The sequence below is a fragment of the Leiobunum rupestre genome, chromosome 4 (assembly GCF_980474605.1).
Source record: "Leiobunum rupestre chromosome 4, qqLeiRupe1.1.hap1, whole genome shotgun sequence".
Classification (NCBI taxonomy): domain Eukaryota; kingdom Metazoa; phylum Arthropoda; class Arachnida; order Opiliones; family Sclerosomatidae; genus Leiobunum; species Leiobunum rupestre.
In genome coordinates, this window is record NC_143387.1 from 16260805 (window position 1) to 16270350 (window position 9546).

Genomic DNA, 9546 nt, shown 5'->3' on the forward strand with positions numbered 1-9546 from the left:
TCTATGAGCACATGTTAGGGTCCCAAATAATATAAGATTCTCTAGTTTGTGTGCAAACCAGGCGTGCGAAGGCTTTATTCATAAAACTTATATTTCTACCGGGTGTATCGTAAATGGTGGTAACTAAACATTTACCAATGGCCTTGTACTCAGCTAATTATTGGAAATAGACTGTGATATATGGGTTATGTCCTACACGGTTGTTATGCCTGGCGGACCTGTAAAAATATCGTCTGCTTAGTAGATAACGTCGGGGAGGTTTATACTCGTGTGAAGTGCATTGTATTCTCATGTTGATCAGATGTATAATAATTATTGTTCTTAACCTTTTTCTATTAAATGTTTTAACTTACTAAACGGCGTTTCTTCAATGAATTTAAGGTAGTTGTGCGCCAGATTTATGGCGTATTCCATTGGGACCGCTTTTCGAGTGCTCTGGATTATACCATGGGCCAATAAAAGAAAGATTTCATCTTTTATTGGCCCATGATTATACGGTGACGTCACTACTCGAGCTCCGATGTGACAATGAAATACGAATTTTTAAGAGAGTGACGTATCGTCTGCTATTTTCCGAGAGTCAAGCTTTAGTGTATGAAGTTCGTATTCCATTGGTGATCCGAGCGCTCGGAAAAAATCGCTCGGACTTTCAAGACCGAGTGATTTTTTCCGATCTGCGAGCGAGTGGCGTTGCCAATGGAGGACGTAACTCGGCCTCCGAGCTGCTCGATTTTTCCCAATGGAAAACGAAAATAAATCCCGAGCGCTCCGAGCATCCCAATGGAATACGCTATTAGTGAGTTGTCTAAAGATTCCGCCGACGCTAAGCCTAACGAAGCGAGGCCTTTTCAAGAAATGGCGGTTGCGTATGATAATCAAGATAGGGATTCGTATATGGGTAATTCCACGTCAAATCGCCCGATTTTGGAAAAAGTTCCCCACGGCACCATAACCAATTTTGATGAAAATTTACAGGTTATTAACATATATAGTTTTAGTGGGAAAACTAAATATTTAGCTCTTAATTCCTTGTAGTTTTTAAAATATGATTTTTTAAAAAAAGCATGTGCAAGGAACGACAATTTTCTTTAATCGAAAAAGCCATATTTAGGTCTAAATAACTCGAGAAAAATTAAAGACGGTCCCGTGAAGTTAAACACAGGTAAAAAATATGTGATCGAGAGTCCTCGTGTGAAGTTTGAGCCAAAACAAATAAACAGGTAATTAATTAAAAAAAAATTAAAATGGAGATTTTCGCTCAATTTTAGTTTCGCGAGGTAAATTCCACGGTATGCGTTTCCAAAACTATTGATTAGATATAAGATATTGGATTATTTATGGGGTAAAACATACCCAATTAACACGAAAATACCAATAAAAAATATCTTAAAAGTGTAGTTTCTGGGTTATAGTTGCGTGAATCGACCCGTTTTTGTGAAAAATTAGAATACATGGTACTGTTTCAAGCGAAATTACGGTATGGCGCCAAATGATACTCATGTGAAACGTAATATAATTTAAAAGCTAATATTCCAAGCTACAATACGGATAAATAAAAAAGTTGAGTATGGAAGAGCGCCAACTTTAAAATTAAGATTGAATTTTACGAAACTTTGGCGCTTTCTTTTCGACAATTGTGTAAGTGAGGTTTACTATACCTACCTGTTGATGACGCCACGAGTCGAAACTTCAGTTTCATTGTTCAAGACGCTTTACAAGGTCACCACTGAACCAATACACAGGCAACCCTACATCCATTCGTCGTGTATTATAAACCCTTATTATCAGAAGAGACGCTTGAACATTATAGCTAATTAATTTCGGATTGTCTCGCACACAACTCCAATACAGTGCATTCATTTTGACCAAAATGATTGCTGATATCATGTGAAAACTTCCCACCACCATTGACAAACTAATTTACTTCAGTGATGGAGCCGGCAGTCGGTACAAAAATTTTAAAAATCTCGCCAATTTATGCTCCCACGAAAATAATTTTAAGATTGAAGCGGAATGGCACTTTTTCGCCAACTCACATGGCAAAAGTCCCCGCGATGGACTTGATGGCACTGTGAAAAGACTTGTGGCCAAAGCGAGTTTGCAGGCTGCCAAGACTTCCCAAATACAAAAACCAGAAGAGATGTATACGTGGTGTATACAAAATATTAAAAACATAGATTTTGGATACATCGCTAAAAGAGACGTTGAAATCACGTCGAAAAATATTCGCTAAACGAGAGATATGTCGGGATAAAAACAATCGCTGGAACTCGATCACACCACGCTTACATTCCTGAAAATGAAAACGAACTTAATTGAAAGAGAGTATCAGATGATCAATTATCGACGAAAGTGATTTTATTCCAACCAAATAATATGGAAGGTTTAGTTTGGGAAGAGCGCATGCCAGGTTCATTTATTACGTGTACATACGATGAAGAATGGCCGGTAGGAAATATTGTAGAACGACGCGAAGAGGAGAAAGACGTCTCCGTTAGCTTTCTTCGTAGAAAACATTTAAAGCTCTATTGGCCCAGGAGAGAAGACCTATGTTGGGTACCTTTGCGGAATATTATTTCCGATGGAAAAACCTACTCAGCACTTTAGATTGGAAAACAATTACATTTTTGTCAAAAATTAATAAGTATTTGTTTTGTTTGAGCAATTAAATGAACAGTTAAATGCCTTAAGATCAATTTTCATTTTAGAGATAATTATTTTTCTAGCCTAATTCCCACTTAACGACTTTTCGATATTTTCGCGACGAATTTAGTTTTCGCCGTATAGCTTGGCTCTATAGTAAATTTTATTCGCGACCTTCAATTCGTCTCACGAAAATCAAATTTCGCGCTAAGTGGGAATCAGTCTTAATACTCACTTTTTTAATTTACCATATTGTAGATTATAATATATAATATATAAGCTTTCAAAATATAATATGTATAATTTAATTAGGCGCTGTAATAAATTTCGCTGGAAACTAGCGTACATTGATGTTTTTCAGCCCAGGAAATAAGCCCCCGCGTATAAGTAACTTTGTGGTTCATAAGTTGCCTTAACCCAAGAGAAGCGAGAGATATTCTACTCGTCGGCTATCACAGCAGAGGTACACCAAGAAAAGGAGAGGTTAGTAATCATCAGAATGACTCGTGGCGTCTTCAACAGGTAGGTATAGTAAACCTCACTTACACGATTGTCGAAGAGAAAGCGTCAAAGTTTCGTAAAATTCAATCTTAATTTTAAAGTTGGCGCTCTTCCATACTCAACTTTTTTATTTATCCGTATTGTAGCTTGGAATATTAGCTTTTAAATTATATTACGTTTCACATGAGTATCATTTGGCGCCATACCGTAATTTCGCTTGAAACAGTACCATGTATTCTAATTTTTCACAAAAACGGGTCGATTCACGCAACTATAACCCAGAAACTACACTTTTAAGATATTTTTTATTGGTATTTTCGTGTTAATTGGGTATGTTTTACCACATAAATAATCCAATATCTTATGTCTAATCAATAGTTTTGGAAACGCATACCGTGGAATTTACCTCGCGAAACTAAAATTGAGCGAAAATGTCCATTTTCAAAATTTTATAATTAATTACCTGTTTATTTGTTTTGGCTCAAACTTCACACGAGGACTCTCGATCACCTATGTTTTACCCGTGTTTAACTTCACGGGACTGTCTTTATTTGTTCTCGAGTTATTTAGACCTAAATATGGCTTTTTTTAAAAAATCATATTTTAAAAACTACAAGGAATTAAGAGCTAAAAATTTAGTTTTCCCACTAAAATTATATATGTTAATAACCTGTAAATTTTCATCAAAATTGGTTATGGTGCCGTGGGGAACTTTTTCCAAAATCGGGCGATTTGACGTGGAATTACCCAAATGCCTCTATTTGGTTTTAACAAACTAAATGATGACAATTATGGACAATGGAAGATTGATATGCGTTTGCTCTTATTGGATTTGGGATTATGGAACATCGTGGATGAGTCGGAAACTCCCCCTCCAGAAACAGCCAGGGCTGAAGAGAGGGAACGCTATCATGCGCGCATGCAAAGGGCGTTATCGAGAATCACAATAGCGGTGGATAATCAACACAAGAATATTTTACTAACATGTAAAACGGCAACTGAGGCGTGGAAGTTGTTGGAGGATCAACACGAGCCAAAATCGCGGTCAAGAATTTCAGCATTAAGGGGAGAATTTTTAAATATTCGTTTTACGGAACCTGAATCTATGGCTGGGTATTTAGCAAGAGTAACTGCGGCTGCTGAGAAGCTAGAGTTAGCTGGACGAACACTCCCTGCGGATGAGATCGCGTATCAAATGATCCATCATTTACGGAGTCAGTTCGACAATGTTGTCTTTAGAGCCCACTCATTAACAGATGTAGAATTCACACCAGAGAACGTGAAGAGGTTGCTGATAGGGGAATTCGAAAGGCAAAGACAATTGGCTCGTGAGAAGGAAGGTTATTCAACGGTGGTTTATGCACAGGCGAAACGTGCAAACACCAAACAGCGAAAGACTAAGAAGCTTATATGTTACAATTGTAACAAAGAAGGTCATTTCGCAAGGGATTGTAAAGTGGACTCAGGCAGCAAACAACAGGCAGAACCCAATGATCGGAAGAAACAAAGAAGAGAGTTTTCTTTGCTTCGGCGATGTTGACTGAAATATAGACGGATGCATGGATTTTGGATTGTGGTGCAACCCACCATTTCTGTAAAAATAAGGAGTGGTTTACGGTTCTTACGAAGACTGATAGAAAGGTGGACTCAGCTGATAAGAGTTCACAAGCTGAAGGTATTGGAGAGGTCCAATTAACACTACGAACCCCGACAGGGGATGTGTCGGTCACATTGAAGGATGTCTTCTACATGCCAAATTAAAAACGAAATTTATTATCATATCGAAGAATTGATAATGAAGGGTACAGAATTACGACAATCAATGGTATTGTTACGGTCCTAGATGATGGAACAGATGAATTTATCATGACTGCGCGCTTGCAGCGGAATAACTTATATATAGTCGATGGATTTGTAAAGAAAACAAGCGAAAGTCATGTTGGAGTAGCGGATGAGGAAGCGCTTTGGCACGTTCGTTTGGGGCACCCGAATGTGGACAGAATGAAACGGTTAAGCAGAAATGCCATTGTTCTTGGTTTACCAAAGTTTACAGGGCAATTCACGCCATGTATACCTTGTCGGTTGGCCAAGTCAACTAAAGCACCCGCAAGGGCTATAGAGAAGATAACAACAACACGATCATTGGAGCTAGTCCATAGCGACCTTTGGGGCCCTTCACCAGTTCTATCTAGTGGAAGGGCAAAATACTTTTGTGGATGACTTTACAAGAAGAACAAGGATATATCTCCTGGAATCTAAGCAGAATGTCTTAGAAGTCTATTTGGAGTTTAAGTCGTGGGCAGAGAGACAGACGGGTAACAGGCTTATGAGATTAAGAACAGACAATGGCTTGGAGTACTGTTCGAATGCATTTGAAAGATCATGTAAAGAAGACGGAGTTCAAATAGAGAGGACAAATACGTACTCCCCGGAAATGAACGGCGTCGCCGAGCGTTTTAACAGGACGGCACTTGATGGAACTCACACGTTATTAGAAGGTTCGGGACTTCCCCAGACAATGTGGGCTGAAACGCTGCGTACATTCGTATACCTGAATAACAGACTGCCACATTCGAAATGGTCCAATATGGTTCCTGAAGAACGATGGACTGGAAGGAGACTATCAGCACGCCACTTGAGACGCTTCGGATGCCTCGCATTCGTCCACTTACCAAAACCGCAAAGAAACAAGTTGGAAAGACGAGCACGTCCTGGTATCCTGGTAGAATATGCCACTGCGACCAGTGGGTATAGGATATGGCTTCCACATTCAAATGACATCCAAGAAACGAAGCATGTCACGTTTGACGAAATGAAACGAGGGTGGGAAGCCATACGAGGAAATCAAAATACCCGGAAAGCAGATGAGATGACTAATTTTTATAATGAATCCTGGCCAGAGAATTGTTCGGATGCAGAAGAGTCACAGTATGAAAGTGCAGATGAGGTCGAACCTGAAGTACAAGATCTTTCAGTAGAACATACAGATAATTCTGATGGAAGCCAGGATGGCTCGGATATTTCGAAGGAGAGTTCAGTCATATCTAGCCCTGAGACACCTCCCGTACCAGAAGTCAAACATAATTGGCGAAGAGAAGTCAAAACTAGAACTACCGGAACGTCTAAAGGGTGTATTGACGTTTATTACTATGATGGTCAGTCGACGCACAGAATCAGATCGAATAACGAAATGCAAAAATACTTGGAGGATAGAGGAGAAACCTTCGACCCATCGGAGTTCAAGTTTAAGGAAGATAATGTTGAGGCAAACCTGGCCGACATTCCACACACATATGCGGAAGCCATGCGTAGTAAGGACTCAGATGAGTGGCACACAGCCATGACGATGGAGTTGGACACATTCCGGGACCGAGATGTGTATGATGTCGTCTGTAGACCGGACAATAAGAAAGTCTTTGGTACAAGATGGGTTTACAATATTAAGAGGAAGGCAACAGGTGAGATCGCAAGATATAAGGCGAGACTTGTAGCCCAAGGTTATTCCCAAAATCCGAGTGAAGATTATAATCTTACATATGCTCCGGTTGTTAACTTTACCTTGATCCGGTTATGCGTTTTTCTATTTATTGTTTGTCTTGGTTGGACCCATCGCCAACTGGATGTAAAGTGTGCCTATCTCTACGGGAGCCTTGATGAGGAAATATATGTTGAACAACCAAGCGGTTTTTCACGATCGGGGAAACATGAGGTATGGCGACTAAAGAAGGCACTTTATGGTCTTAAGCAGAGCGGCCGACAATGGCACTCAGAATTAGATGGTACATTGAAAAGGATGGGGTATACTAGGATTCCTGGTTGTAATTGTATATATAGAAGATACATGATGTCAATCTTGATAGTATATGTTGATGATATAATTCTGATGTCCAAGAATTCCACGATTATGGAGACTTTAGTAAAACAACTACAATCCGAATTTGACGTATCAGATTTAGGAGAATTGAAGCATTTTCTAGGAGTGGAATTTGACTTAACGAAAAGAGGCGAAGGCATCATACATCAGAAAAGCTATATAAACAAGATCAAGACTGAATTCAAGGTAGAAATTCAAACTGGCCAAAGGAAAAAGGAGATCCCACTACCTGTCGGAACTGATTTGCGAAGCAATGCTAAAGTAGATATCGGCAATCATGAAGAATTTCCATATCGAAAATTAATAGGGATATTGCTATATATTTATCCCAACGGACTAGACCGGATATAACATTTGCGGTATCGTATTTGGCACGCTTTTCTTCATGTCCAACGAAGAGGCATTGGGATGCCGCCCAGACGCTTCTACAATATGTTGTTGAAACGATTAATAATTGTATTCTTTATCATAGAACGGATGCAATACAACTGGTGGCTTTTTCCGATGCATCTTGGGCATCTGACCTAGATGACAGGAAATCCACAAGCGGTTTCATCATAAATATTGGAAATAACCCGATCATGTGGAGGTCGGTCAAGCAATCATGTGTAGCACTGTCGACGATGGAGTCTGAGTATCTAGCACTGAAAGAGGTGTCAACCGAGATAGCATGGCTGAATCCGATAATAAAAGAACTTTTTAACTCGACCGATATGGACCATTTAACATTACAATCGACAGAATTGAATTGTGACAATCAAGCGGCAATAAATTTTTCTAAAAGTGACATTGAAAACAACCGATCAAAACACATAGACGTGCGTTTTCACTATGTTCGGGACTGTGTGAACAATAATATATATAACTTACAATTCGTCCGAACTAATGATAACATTGCAGATGTATTCACTAAACTATTACCTAAGAGAAAGTTTAAAGAATTCTGCATCCTCATGAAGTTGTGTTTTAACTAACTTTGTTAATTCTTTATTTATTATTTCAATGTTGTTAATAAAGTAACTTTAACATATCCCAGTCAAGGGGAGTATTGGAAATAGACTGTGATATATGGGTTATGTCCTACACGGTTGTTATGCCTGGCGGACCTGTAAAAATATCGTCTGCTTGGTAGATAACGTCGGGGAGGTTTATACTCGTGTGAAGTGCATTGTATTCTCGTGTTGATCAGATGTATAATAATTATTGTTCTTAACCTTTTTCTATTAAATGTTTTAACTTACTAAATGGCGTTTCTTCAATGAATTTAAGGGAATTTTTAAGAATGGCACCTTTTGTTTTTTTTTGGTTTTTGTTTATTGTTTTAGGTGTATTATTTGTCAATGATTACAGAAATGGCAAAAGTTTTAAGCGCAATTTATTATTTAGAAAGATATGATAAATATAAAATTGTTACTTACCGCCAATATTTATCTAGGAAAATACATAATATTTCGACATTTTTGTACGTATTGGGTAAGTTATGACTGATACTACTAAATTTAAAAAAAAAGTGCTAAGTGAAATGTTTTTTTTTACGGCGAATTCAATTTGTTTTTTTTTATTAATTTTTTCTAATTGTTAATTAGTGGTCAAGGAATCTAAAAAAATAAAATTATTTTGCGGAAACATGTTTTTACAAGAAAATAAGGAAGCCAAAAATCTTGAAAAAATGGGCTTTTTAATGATACTGCATTATACAAAGCTTTTGGGTAAAGTAGGACTGATGAAGGATAAAATTAGAAAATGTGAGAAATGGGAATTATTCTTTGGGCACAGTTCGTAACTAAAAGTGAAACAGGACTCGTATTGGCGCCTTACGGTGCCGCGCACTCGCTTCGCTCGAGCGCTGGGGGCGCACGGCGCCACCCCTGCTCCATTCTTGCTAATCAAGCTGTTCCATCTATAACGCAACCTAGAGGACAGTACCTAGTATAGTCTTTTGTGGTGCGAATTAAACAAGGGATAGCGACTGAGAGATGAATAGATCCCACACGAAGGAGTTTTCCCTCCTTCTATTAACTCCACAAACGGACATCATATCCAGTGAAAACGTACCTAGTATCTAGCGAAATGAAATCGCCGTAAAAAAACACATTTAACTTAGCACTTTCTCCTTCTATTAACTCCACATACGGACATCATATCCAGTGAAAACGTACCTAGTATCTAGCGAAATGAAATCGCCGTAAAAAAACACATTTAACTTAGCACTTTCTCCTTCTATTAACTCCACATACGGACATCATATCCAGTGAAAACGTACCTAGTATCTAGCGAATTGAATTCGCCGTAAAAAACACATTTCACTTAGCACTTTTTTTTAAAATTTAGTAGTATCTTGCCGTTAAATCTAATTCGTCATCAGTCCTACCTCACCCAATACGTACAAAAATGTCGAAATATTATGTATTTTCCGAGGTAAATATTAGGGGTAAGTAACAATTTTATATTTATCATATCTTTCTAAATAATAAATTGCGCTTAAAACTTTTGGCATTTCTGTAATCCTTGACAAATAATACACCTAA

General features: G+C 38.3%; 1 long non-coding RNA gene across 1 annotated transcript; it reads left to right on the plus strand.

The window, feature by feature from the left end:
* The first annotated feature begins 780 nt into the window (after positions 1 to 780).
* On the plus strand, positions 781 to 8263 carry LOC149946487 (uncharacterized). Its single transcript, XR_016480298.1, has 2 exons — positions 781 to 898; positions 7491 to 8263. It is a non-coding gene; the product is annotated as an uncharacterized LOC149946487 (long non-coding RNA).
* The last annotated feature ends 1283 nt before the right edge of the window (positions 8264 to 9546 follow it).